Raw genomic sequence first — 13,725 nt, 5'->3', positions numbered from 1 at the left:
GTTTCAAGCAAATTTATGGTATTGACTATGATGAAACTTTTTCTCCAGTAGCAATGTTTAAGTCCATTCGGATCATGCTTGCTATTGCAGCATACCACGATTATGAGATCTAGCAGATGGATGTCAAAACCGCATTTCTGAATGGAAACTTGCTCGAGGATGTGTACATGACACAACCTGAGGGTTTTGTAGATCCACAACATACTGGCAAAGTATGCAAGCTGCATAAGTCCATTTATGGACTAAAGCAAGCTTCTCAGAGTTGGAATCTTCGATTCGATGATGCAATCAAATAGTTTGATTTTATCAAGAATGAAGATGAACCCTGTGTCTACAAGAAGGTTGTTGGGAGTAGAGTTGTCTTCCTTGTATTGTATGTGGATGACATATTACTCATTGGGAATGACATCCCTTTGATACAGTCTGTAAAGACTTGGCTAGGGAATTGTTTCTCAATGAAAGACTTAGGTGAAGCAACCCGTATTCTAGGCATAAAGATCTATAGAGATAGATCTAAGAGATTGCTTGGCTTAAGTCAGAGTACATATCTGGACAAGGTATTACTACGATTTTCCATGCAGAATTCCAAAAAAGGATTTCTGCCAATGTCACATGGTGTGACTCTTTCGAAGACTCAAGGTCCCTCTTCTTGAGTGGAGAGAGACCACATGGATAAGATCCCTTATGCTTCAGCCATAGGATCTATTATGTATGCCATGCTATGTACTCGTCCTGATGTTTCGTATGCTTTGAGCATGACGAGCAGATACCAATTAGATCCATTTGAAGGTCACTGGATAGTGGTCAAGAATATTCTTAAGTACTTGAGAAGGACTAAAGAATGTTTCTTGATATATGGAGGTGAGGATGAGCTAGCTGTAAAGGGTTTCATTGATGAATGTTTCTTGATATATGGAGGCGATGACGAGCTAGCTGTAAAGGGTTTCATTGATGCCAGCTTCCAAACTGACCAGGATGATTATAGATCGCAAACAAGGTTCATGTTTTGCTTAAAAGGTGGTGCTGTGAGCTGGAAGAGTTCAAAGCAAGACACAGTTGCAGATTCTACAATAGAGGCCGAGTATATTGCTGCATCAGAAGCAGCAAAGGAGGTAGTTTGGATCCGCAAGTTCATTACTAAGCTTGGGGTGGTTCCTAGCATAGCTGAACCTATAGAGCTCTATTGTGACAACAATGGAGCAATTGCACAGGCTAAGGAACCTCGCTCACACCAGCGGACCAAACACATACTACGGCGCTTCCATCTCATTCGAGAGATTATCGATAGAGGAGATGTGAAGATTTGTAGAGTACCCACAGAGGCTAACATCGCTGATACCTTGACCAAGGCTTTGGCACAGAGAAAGCATGATGGTCACACGAGGTCATTGGGCCTTAGTGCCTACACTGATTGTCACTAGTGCTAGTGGGAGATTGTTAGTTAGAGCCCTAGAGCCAATCATGTGATGATTGTTGTATGGATTTGATGTATCATATTCCTATATGTTTATAAAAGTATTTCTTTATGGTTAGTATACTTACTTGTATTGATGTCAAATAACTAAGTATAATATCGTCCTTGAGTAGAAGGTTCTTATCTATATCAATCGATTGGTTGAATCGATAGTGAGATGATATAGAGAACACTACTCTTAATCATTCCTAGTCAAGTATCAACATTCAGGGATAATGTTAATGCACTGAGACTAGCATGTAGGTAAACTGATGACTTGATCTCACAAGTCATGGATATAGAGATATCAAGTTGACACATGGGTATGCATTGAAAAATATACACTGAATGACCTGCCATGAGAAAGTATCATGGATCGTTATATGAGTGTCATATACTTTCTCATGTGACTATTAATATAACTATTAGTCCTTGAACCTGAAGTCACCATAGTTCCCTACATAAGGAGTTGCATACTTTGCCTTCGTCAAACGTCACCCAAAACTGGGTGGACTATAAAGGCAATTACTGGGTATGTAACAAATTATGCGGAGGGAGGTGAGTGATGTAGATGTGATCTATCCCTCCTATATGACGGGAGAGACGTCATGATTCTTGATAGAGTGAGACCACTAAGTGCATGGCCATGTCCAAGTGAGTCAATATGAGATATTGAGCTCATTTGATTAGAGTGAGTTTTCTTGGAGTTTAAGATATAGATTGATTAGAGGATGACACAGTCTATGCCTCAATTGATCAATCTAGATGCCAAGGATAGAAGGACATTGTCATATAATGCGAGAGTCACAATTAGTAGTCACAAGGTGATGTTAGATCTCAACATTCTTGTAACTGGGGTAGTAATGATGTGTTGCTAGATACCGCTCATTACTTATGTTTCTAAATGGGTTTAGGAACATTGCCAACGTTACAAGAACCTATAGGGTCACAACAAAGGGCAATTAGATGAAGATTAAGTTCATTTGATGAACCTAGAGGATTAGTTTCATGTGATGAACCAAATTGGATTAAGAGTAATCCAAATTAAACTAATTGAGTTGGACTCAATTTGATTCATGTGTCCAATGAGTCTAATTTAGATTATGATTCATTGAGTCAATTTAATTCAATGAATATAGATTTATTAAATCAAAATTGACTTGAATCAAAGGTTGGATTTGTTCAACCATGGGAGATAAGAGGTCAAGTTTGACTTGACTTGAGAGGGAAGATGAAGGGTCAAGTTTGACTTGACCATTTGCCACCTCATTTATGACATGGCATGGGGCTAGCCAATGATGGTGTTCCACATCATCAAAGCTAGCTCAAGTGTGTGCCATCTCATGAGGAAAACCAAGAGCCATGACTCTTGGTCTTCCATGAGTGGCCGGCCACTTAAAGAGGAGAGGAGTTACAAGTGTGTGAAGAATTTTTAGTGTGCTCATTCAAGTGATCTTCCTCCTCCACTCTTATTCCCTCTCCCTCTCATCCTTGCCATGACTACTAAGAGTGCTTGCACACTCTTAGTTTGTTCTCTCCATCTCTTGTTCGTGTGGATACTTCTAGAGGTGTGTCCGCTTGAACACACTTGAGATCCGAAAAACCTTGGACGAGCGGGATTTGCGAAGGGATTTGCTTCAAAGGTATATCCCTTGACATGTAAATCTAAATTAGATCTAGAGTAGAAAAAACTAAGTACATGAAAAATTTCATCTTCACACGGATCCAATGGCTAAGAACTTCGGGGTTTCCGCAACGCAAAAAGCGATTTTTGCGGCTCGAAAGTTCTAATAGTGGTATCAGAGCCACGTGCGAAGCATGTACTTGTTTTTATTTTAATTTTTATGAAAAATTATAGATCTGTAAGTTTCTATAAGTTTACAATTTTTATGATTTTTATGAGTATTTTTCTCGTAGAGGCGAAGCAACGAGTGCTAAGAGACTTGCAGGCTTCGACTACCGAGAAAAATTTTCTGAAACGGCAAGTTCTCACACAAATTGTTTTGGGACAGTGGCTTTAGGCACTGTTAGATCGTAGTAGGACACTCGTGATACACATTTCACAAGATCGGGCGCTGCCCCTAACCCTGCATGGGGCATTGTCCCGCGATCGCGCCCGAAAATCGCTAAACGGGACCGCCGGAAATTTGTAACTCATAAAATTGTAAAAACAGTAGTAAAATTATAGAAATTTATATAAAATACATAATTTAGAATTATGTATGATTTTGTGATGGTCATGACCCAAAAACCCAATTTGTTTGGATAAAGTATGTTGTAATTCATAATATGGCATGCGTGTCATTTCTGTGTGTTGTGCGTGTTGTATTTGTTATATGCGACCTACGCGTCGTACCTTTCCTTTTATATTCCTATTGTAAAATAGTTTTAGACTCGAATGTAACTCGAGTTTCATATTTGTAATGTACAAAAATGGAGCGGTGGAAGGTCCATTCGAGAAGGAACGACAAGGAAGGTGCGAGCAACACATGGCGGTTAAAGGGAGGAGCTTGAAGAAGCTGTTGACCCTAGGTTGACCGTCCGATCTTCTCATTGGCTTGAGAAGATTATAGTAGGGTCATGACATAATCAAAATTTAATTATTCATAGCTTGTGTGTATGTGATGCATGCTAGTGTAGGATAATTAGTGCCTTGATGCGTATAAGATATACAATAACGATTAGATTAGATCTTAATCAAATCAACTCGAAATGCCTACCAAGTTCTAATGCCCATCACTACCTCGATCATTTATTGTTGTTGAATCTGCCAAAGCAAAGCAACGCATATTATCTTGGTAGGGTGCGGAGGGACAATCTTGGTCCCGCCTATCAAAGCTTGGGAGAGTATAAACTTAATTAGATTGAGTATAACTAGTTAACTCAATTGGATTGGGCACAACTATAGGCATTTTTTCAATGGTTGGAAGATAGAACAAAATCACATTTATATTAAATTTTGGACGATTTAGCCAAAGCTAACTCAAGTTTTAATATAAGTGAGGATCTTGATCCTATAAACAAGAGTTGCATAGTGATGTAATTGGTAATTAGTTACCTACCAATCATACTAAGTCTTGGGTAATTTAGCCAAAGCTACCTCAAGGCGTAGTATGATGTGGATCTTGTCCCACAAGAAGTATAGCTAGAAGAATCTAGTAAGTGTGGTTTGACCACATCCATGACTTGATTCTACAAAAGGTTCTATAATTCAGTGGGAGCATCATTTAATTAAAGGCCTAATTAAATGCTATTTGGAATATGATATTTATTTTCTGCATTATTTCTATTGTAGATTGTCATGTTGACAAACCCGAACACCTTCTCCCTGCGTTCTGTCCTTGACAAGGACAAGCTCAATGAAGCTAATTTCGTGGACTGGTACAGGAATCTGAGAATTTTTCTCACTCAAGAGAGAAAACTGTACGTCCTGGAGCAGCCCATTCTGGAGGCACCTCCTGCCACTGCCACGCGAGCTGACCGAGATGCTTACAAGAAGCATCAAGATGACGCATTAGATGTGTCATGCCTCATGCTCGCAATCATGAACTCTGAGATTCAGAAGCAACATGAGTTGATGTCATCTTATGATATTGTTGAACATCTTCGTCAACTATATCAAGGACAAGCAAGGCACGAGAGATTCGAGATCTCCAAGGCACTGTTTCAGTGCAAGATGCAAGATGGGACTCCCGTAGGTCCAAATGTGCTCAAGATGATTGGGTACATAGAAATCCTACAGAGGTTGGGATTCCCACTTGGCCAAGAGCTAGCCACAGACTTGATCTTGCAATCCTTGCCAGAGAGCTACAGTCAATTTGTCATGAATTACAACATGAACGAAATTGACAAGTCATAGCCCGAGCTGCTAAGCATGTTGAGAACTGCTGAGCTAAACCTTAAGAAGATAAAGCCCAACTCCATTTTGATGGTGCAAAAGCATAAAGGCAAGGGCAAGCCTAAATGTAAGGGAAAGTCCCAAGTCAAGGATAAAGGCAAGGCACTGAAACCTAAAGGAGGGGTTGCCAAGGATGCTACCTGCTTCCACTGCAGTCAGACCGGACACTGGAAGAGGAACTGCAAAGTATATCTAGAAGATCTCAAGAAGAAGAAAAGTGAGACTTCTACTTCAGGCATATATGTTATAGAAGTCAATCTATCTATTTCTGCATCATGGGTATTGGATACTGGATGTGCTTCTCACATTTGTACTGATGTGCAGATGCTGAGAAATAGCAGGGCATTGACAAAGGGCGAGGTGGACCTATGAGTAGGCAATGGAGCACGGGTTGCTGCTGTTGCTGTAGGGACTTACTATCTATCTCTGCCCTCTGGGCTTGTACTAGAATTAGATGAATGTTGTTATGTGCTTGCTCTTACCAAGAACATCATTTCAGTTTCTTGTTTAGACAAGAAAGGTTTTTCGTTTATAATAAAGAACAAATGTTGTTCCGTCTATTTAAACGATATGTTCTATTATAGTGCACCTCTGATGAACGGACTCTATATTGTAGACTTAGAGAACCCCATCTATAACATAAGTATCAAAAGGTTCAAGTCAAATGAAATGAACCAAACCTATCTCTGGCATTATCACTTGGGTTATATAAATGACAAACGCTTATCCCATCTCCATAAAGATGGTTTGCTGGACTCATTAGATTTTGAATCATATGAGACATGCGAGTCATGCCTACTCGGCAAGATGACCAAGACTCCCTTTAGTGGACACAGCGAGAGAGCGACTGACTTGCTAGGACTTATACATAGTGATGTATGTGGCCCTTTCAATGTCGCTGCCAAAGGTGGTTATAAGTACTTCATTACATTTATTGATGACTTCAATAGATATGGTTATGTGTATTTGATGACACATAAGTCTGAATCCTTTGAAAAGTTCAAATCATTCAAGAATGAAGTACAAAACCAGCTTGGTAAAAGTATTAAGATACTTCGATCAGATTGAGGTGGTGAATACCTTAGCCATGAGTTTCGTGACTATCTAGCTGAGTGTGGGATTCTATCCCAACTCACTCCTCCTTGAACACTACAGAGGAATGGTGTATCTGAAAGGAGAAATCGTACCCTATTAGATATGGTGCGATCTATGATGAGTCACACAGATCTTTCTATATCTCTTTGGGGCTATGCTCTAGACACAACAGCCTTCATACTTAACCGTGTTCCATCCAAGGCTGTGATAAAGACACCATATAGGATATGGACTGGGAGAGATGCTCAGGTGTATTTTATGAGGATTTGGGGTTATGAAGCTTACGTTCGAAGTCAAGTCTGGGATAAATTGGGACCCAAATCTGATAAGTGCTATTTTATAGGATATTACTTCTACATTCCCAGTCAACACAAAGTAGTTGTGGCTAAGACTGGGATATTTCTAGAAAGGGATTTTGTTTCTAGAAAAACTAGTGGGAGTACGTTCAATCTTGAAGAAGTTCAGGATATGGACCATGGCATTGATGCCTTGATGGAAGTTGAACTGGAACAATAAAGTGTTGTGAATGATGAGATTGTTCCACAAGGAGTTGAGGAACAACAACCAGTTCAAGTAGACCTACCTCTTCGCAGGTTTGATAGGGTACGTCGTCAGCCTGAGAGATACTCATTTCTCTTGTCTGACCATGATGACGTTATGCTCGTTGAGAATGAGCCTACCTCCTATCAGGAAGCTGTGATGAGCCCAGATTCTGAGAAATGGCTAGAGGCCATGAGATCCGAGATGGAATCCATGTACACCAACAAAGTATGGACTTTGGTTGATCCACCTGAAGGAGTCAAACCCATTGGGTATAAGTGAGTCTTTAAGAGAAAGACTGACATAGATGGACTTATATATAAGGGTTGTCTGGTAGCTAAAGGTTTCAAGAAAATTCATGGTATTGACTCTAATGAAACTTTTTCTCCAGTAGCAATGTTTAAGTCCATTCGGATCATGCTTGCTATTGCAGCATACCACGATTATGATATCTGGCAGATGGATGTCAAAATCACGTTTCTGAATGAAAACTTGCTCGAGGATGTGTACATGACAGATCCACAGCATACTGGCAAAGTATGCAAGCTACATAAGTCCATTTATGGACTAAAGCAAGCTTCTCGGAGCTGGAATCTTCTATTCGATGATGCAATCAAATAGTTTGATTTCATCAAGAATGAAGATGAACCCTGTGTCTACAAGAAGGTTGTTCGGAGCACAGTTGTCTTCTTTGTATTGTGTGTGAATGACATACTACTCATTGGGAATGACATCCCTTTGCTACAGTCTATAAAGACCTGGCTAGGAAATTATTTCTAAATGAAGGACTTAGGTGAAGCAGCCCGTATTCTAGGCATAAAGATCTATAGAGATAGATCTAAGAGATTGTTTGGCTTAAATCAGAGTACATATCTGGACAAGGTATTACTAAGGTTTTCCATGCAGAATTCCAAGAAAGGATTTCTGCCAATGTCACATGGTGTGAGTCTTTCGAAGACTCAAGGTCCCTTTTCTAGAGAGGAGACAGACCGCATGGATAGGATCCCTTATGCTTCAGCCATAGGGTCTATTATGTACGCCATGCTATGTACTCGTCCTGATGTTTCGTATGCTTTGAGCATGACGAGCAGATACCAGTCAGATCCAGATGAAGGTCACTGGATAGCGGTCAAGAATATTCTTAAGTACTTGAGAAGGACTAAAGAATATTTCTTGATATATGGAGGAGATGACGAGCTAGATGTAAAGTGTTTCATTGATGCCAGCTTCCAAACTGACTAGGATGATTATAGATCGTAGACAAGGTTCATGTTTTGCTTAAATGGTGGTGCAGTGAGCTGGAAGAGTTCAAAGCAGGACACAGTTGCTGATTCTACAACAGAGGCTGAGTATATTGCTGCATCAGAAGCAGCAAAGGAGGTAGTTTGGATCCGCAAGTTCATTACTATGCTTGGGGTGGTTCCTAGCATAGTTGATCCTATAGAGCTCTATTGTGACAATAATGGAGCAATTGCACAGGCTAAGGAACCTCGCTCACACCAACGGACCAAACACATACTACGGCGCTTCCACCTCATTCGAGATATTATTAATAGAGGAGATATGAAAATTTGCAGAGTACCCACAGAGGCTAACATCGCTGATACCTTGACCAAGGCTTTGGCACAGAGAAAGCATGATGGTCACACTAGGTCATTGGGACTTAGAGCCTACACTGATTGTCACTAGTGCTAGTGAGAGATTGTTAGTTAGAGCCCTAGAGCCAATCATGTGATGATTGTTGTATGGATTTGATGTATCATATTCCTATATGTTTATAAAGGCATTTCTTTATGGTTATTATACTTACTTGTATTGTTGTCAAATAACTAAGTATAATATCATCCTTGAGTAGAAGGTTCTTATCTATATCAATCGATTGGTTGAATCGATAGTGAGATGATATAGAGAACACTACTCTTAATCATTCCTAGTCAAGTATTAACATTCAGGGACAATGTTAATATGCTGAACCTAGCATGTAGGTCAACTCGATGACTTGATCTCACAAGTCATGGATATAAAGATATCAAGTTGACACATGAGTATGCATTGAAGAATATATACAGAATGGCCTGCCATGAGAAAGTATCATGGATCGTTGTATGAGTGTCATATACTTTCTCATGTGACTATTAGTATAACTATTAGTCCTTGGACCTGAAGTCACCATAGTTCCCTACATAAGGAGTTGCATACTTTGGCTTCGTCAAACGTCACCCATAACTGGGTGGACTATAAAGGCGATTACTGGGTATGTAACAAATTATGTGGAGGGATGTGAGTGATGTAGATGACATCTATCCCTCCTATATGACTGGAGAGACGTCATGATTCTTGATAAAGTGAGACCACTAATTGCATGGTCATGCCCAAGTGAGTCAATATTAGATATTGAGCTCATTTGATTAGAGTGAGTCTACTTGGAGTATAAGAAATAGATTGATTAGAGGATGACACGGTCTATTCCTTAATTGATCAATCTAGATGTCAAGGTTAGAAGGGCATTGCCATATATTGTGAGAGTCACAATTAGTAGTCACAAGGTGATGTTGGATCTCAACATTCTTGTAACTTGGGTAGTAATGATGTGTTGCTAGATACCGCTCATTACTTATGTTTCTAAATGGGTTTAGGAACATTACCAACATTACAAGAACCTATAGGGTCACACACAAAAGGTAATTAGATGGAGATTAGGTTCATTTGATGAACCCAGAGGATTAGGTTCATGTGATGAACCAAATTGGATTAAGAGTAATCTAAATTAAACTAATTGAGTTGGACTCAATTTGATTCATGTGTCCAATGAGTCTAATTTAGATTATAATTCATTGAATCAATTTAATTCAATGAATAGAGATTCATTAAATCAAAATTGACTTGAATAAAAGGTTGGATTTGTTCAACCATGGGAGATAAGCGGTCAAGTTTGACTTGACTTGATAGGGAAGATGAAGGGTCAAGTTTGACTTGACCATTTGCCACCTCATTTGTGACATGGCATGGGGCCAGCCAATGGTGGTGTTCCAAATCATCAAAGCTATCTCAAGTCTGTGCCACCTCATGAGGAAAACCAAGAGCCATGACTCTTGGTCTTCCATGAGTGGCCGGCCACTTAAAGAGGAGAGGAGTTACAAGTGTGTGAAGAAATTTTGGTGTGCTCATTCAAGTGATCTTTCTCCTCCTCTCTTCTTCCCTCTCCCTCTCATCCTTGCCGTGACTTCTAAGGGTGCTAGCACACTCTTAGTTTGTTCTCTCCATCTCTTGTTCGTGTGGATACTTCTAGAGGTGTGTCCGCTTGAACACACTTGAGATCCGAAGAACCTTGGACAAGCGGGATTTGCGAAGGGCTTCGCTTCAAAGGTATATCCCTTGACATGTAGATCTAAAGTAGATCTAGAGTAGAAAAAACTAAGTACATGAAAAATTTTCTCTTCGCACGGATCCAATGGCTAAGAACTCCGGGGTTTCTGCAACGTAAAAAGCGGTTTTTGCGGCTCGAAAGTTCTAACAGTTTTATCATGGCCATGGTTATCATATATCAAAGTAACCCTGAACAAGGACATTGGACTACAATAAAGTATATATTGAAGTACCTGAGAAGGACTAGAGATTATATGCTGGTTTACCAAGCAGATGATTTGCTTCCTGTGGGTTTCACAGATTTTGACTTCCAATCAGATAGGGACAATAGTAAGTCGACCTCAGGGTTTTGTGTTTACTTTATGAGGTAAAACCATAACAATGGAGGAGTGATAAGCATAGATGCTTTTCAGACTCCACCATGGAGGCTGAGTTTGTGGTAACCTCTGAGGCAGCCATAGAAGCTTATAGCTCAGAAACTTCATGATGGACTTAGATGTGATTCCTGGTTTGCCTAAAAATTATTACAGTTTATTGTGATAATAAGTGGTGCAATAGGAAACTCGATGGAACCACAAGCCCATAAGGCAAGTAAACACATAGAGCGCAAGTACCACCCAATACGAGACATCGTATAACGAGGAAAAGTTGTTGTCGCCTAGATTGCATCAGATGATAACCTGGAAGATCCTTTCACTAAGACCCTTAAGGAAAGAGCTTTTAATGGGAATATTAAGGGGGTGGGAATCAGATGTATGGCAGGGTATATGTCAGCATAATCTTTTAGTATAAGTGGGAGATTGTTAGAGTGTATACTAAAAGCCTAGCTTTTTATAAACATTTATTTTGAAATAAAGAATCACATTGGTCAAATGTCTACATTTATGCTAAGTGTAGTTGTTCAATTAATTTATATTGTAGATAACATGGTGTGTGGTGTCACACACAAAAGATCATATTATCAGTTCCTTATAAATTATAAACAGTAGCTCACGACTAAGATGGATAGGAATAAACCATTGGAATAGTCGTAGTGTAATTTGGTATTAGTTTATCTTGACTATAAAATTACACTAGTACTCTGAGTGTATTGAGCAGAACCATTTAAGATAAGTTCTTTTTATATTGACTGCATAAAAAATAAGACCTTTGTTATTATGGAAGTGTGTGATCTTAATCCTGATATAATAACAAACGCATATATTTAATATTTATTTCTTTAATTTATCAAAGGGTGTGATTTAGTTCGATAAATCAATAGACCCGATAAGTTGGGAAATAATATTATTTATTGTGTGTGTTATTGATTATAGAAGGAAACTGTGTCCGAGGAATCTAGGTTGATGATGTCCCCAAGAGGAGCTCATAAGGATTGTCATGTAAACTCTGCAGGTGAACTTAGTCCGACATGATGATGAAGTTGAGTGGTACTACTCTTGGAGCTAGATATTAATTAAGTGAGTTATCGATAACTCATTTAATTAGTGGGTATTTTATATCTTAAACAAAGGGAGACTAACACACTCATGCTAAAAAGGAGCCCATATAGTAATATGGGATTAGTGCGGTAGTTCAATAATAACTCTTTAGTGGAATGAGATATTATTGATGAACTCGAGTTGGTGTTCGGGGCGAACACGGGAAGCTCAAGTTCATCGGGAGACCAAAACCAATTCCTCCTCTCGGTCCCTGTCGTAGCCTCTTATTTATAAAGTCTTATACCCACCTATATCCACCTTCTTACCCATCCTTAGGTGGTCGGCCAAGCCAAGCTTGGAGCCCAAGCAAGGGTCGGCCAAGGTAAGCCTTGGATGGACCAAGTGGTGGTCGACCCTAGCTTGGAGCCCAAGCGCAGGTGGCCAGCCACATAAAAAATAAAAGGAGTTTATTTTAAAATCTTTCCTTATGTGGAAGCCATGGTTTTAAAAAAGAGTTTGAAATTTAAATCTTTCCTTTTATATCTTTCTACAAAAGATTAAGAGAAAGGTTTGATATCTTTCCTTATTTGTAGTTAAAAGAAAGATTTTAATTTTTGATAAAAATTTCCTTTTTTTGTAACCATCCTTATGGTTTTAAAAGAGAGTCTTAAAATTTAAATCTTTCCTTTTATAGCTTTTTACAAAAGATTAAAAGAAAAGTTTGATATCTTTCCTTATTTGTAGTTAAAAGGAAGATTTTAATTTTTGATAAAACTTTCCTTTTTAGTAATCATCTTCATGATTTTAAAAGAGAGTTTTAAAATTTAAATCTTTCCTTGTATAGCTTCCTACAAAAGATTAAGAGAAAGATTTGATATCTTTCCTTATTTGTAGTTAAAAGGAAGATTTTAATTTTAGAGAAAACTTTCCTTTTTATAATCATCCACATGTTTTAATAGAGAGATTTTAATTTATAAAAGTTTCCTTTTATAACCAACCATGAAGGGAATTTTTAAAAGAGAAATTTTTATTTTAAAAATTTCCGTAAACAAATTAGGAAGTTTTAATTTTGTGTTTAAAACTTTCCTTGCTTGGAGGATTTGAGGTGGCCGGCCACATTAATAAGAGAAAAGGAAATTTTTTTATCAATTAAATTTTCCTTTCAATGGCAAGGAAAATAATGAAGTTTTTATTAAAACTTTCCTTATTTGCCAAGACCAAGGAATATAAAAGAGAGGATAGAGGTGTCTCGCCTCATAACAATACATCTTCTATTATTCCTCTCTTCTCTTCCTTGTCGTGGCCAGCCCTCATCTTCTTCCTCTCCTCCTTTTCTTCTTCTTTGGTGGCCGGCATCATCAACTCTCATGGAGCTTGTTGGTGGTCGGAGTTTGCTTGGAGAAGAAGTAGAGATAGGAGGCTTTGTTTCTTAGCATCCCTTGGAGCTTGGTTGATGGCCGAAAGTTCTTCATCTTTTGAAGATAGGTGGTTGCCAAAACATGCTTGGAGAAGAAGGAAGCTTGGGTGGATTCTTGTCTCGGTAGATCGTCGCCCACACGACATCTGAGATAAGAAGAGAAATACGACAGAAGATTGAGAGGTCTATAAGCTACAAAAGGTATAACTAGTTATTAGTTTCCGCATCATAACTAGTTTATCTTTTTGTTTTGATCTTGAAATACCAAACACAAGAGGCTAACGTTTCTAGGTTTCGAATTTATGATTCGAGTTTGTGTTTCTTTTATTTTTTCAATCTTGTATTTCGATTGTTCTTAATGGTTAAACCTAAGGTTACTATAATGAGATTAAATATTGAATTTCGTTGAAAGACTTTGTCTAGGAAGTGGTGGATGCTCCCATAACCAAGAAGGTCTAGTGCCTAGCCATGTTTAACCTAGAAGTCGATCTCTGAAATAAATATTTAATCAAATTTGTAACATAGGTGGATTTGGATT

This window comes from Zingiber officinale, chromosome 10A, assembly GCF_018446385.1.
Source record: "Zingiber officinale cultivar Zhangliang chromosome 10A, Zo_v1.1, whole genome shotgun sequence".
In the NCBI taxonomy this organism is placed as follows: Eukaryota; Viridiplantae; Streptophyta; class Magnoliopsida; order Zingiberales; family Zingiberaceae; genus Zingiber; species Zingiber officinale.
The sequence above is the reverse complement of the archived record's forward strand: the minus strand, read 5'-3'. Positions refer to the sequence as shown.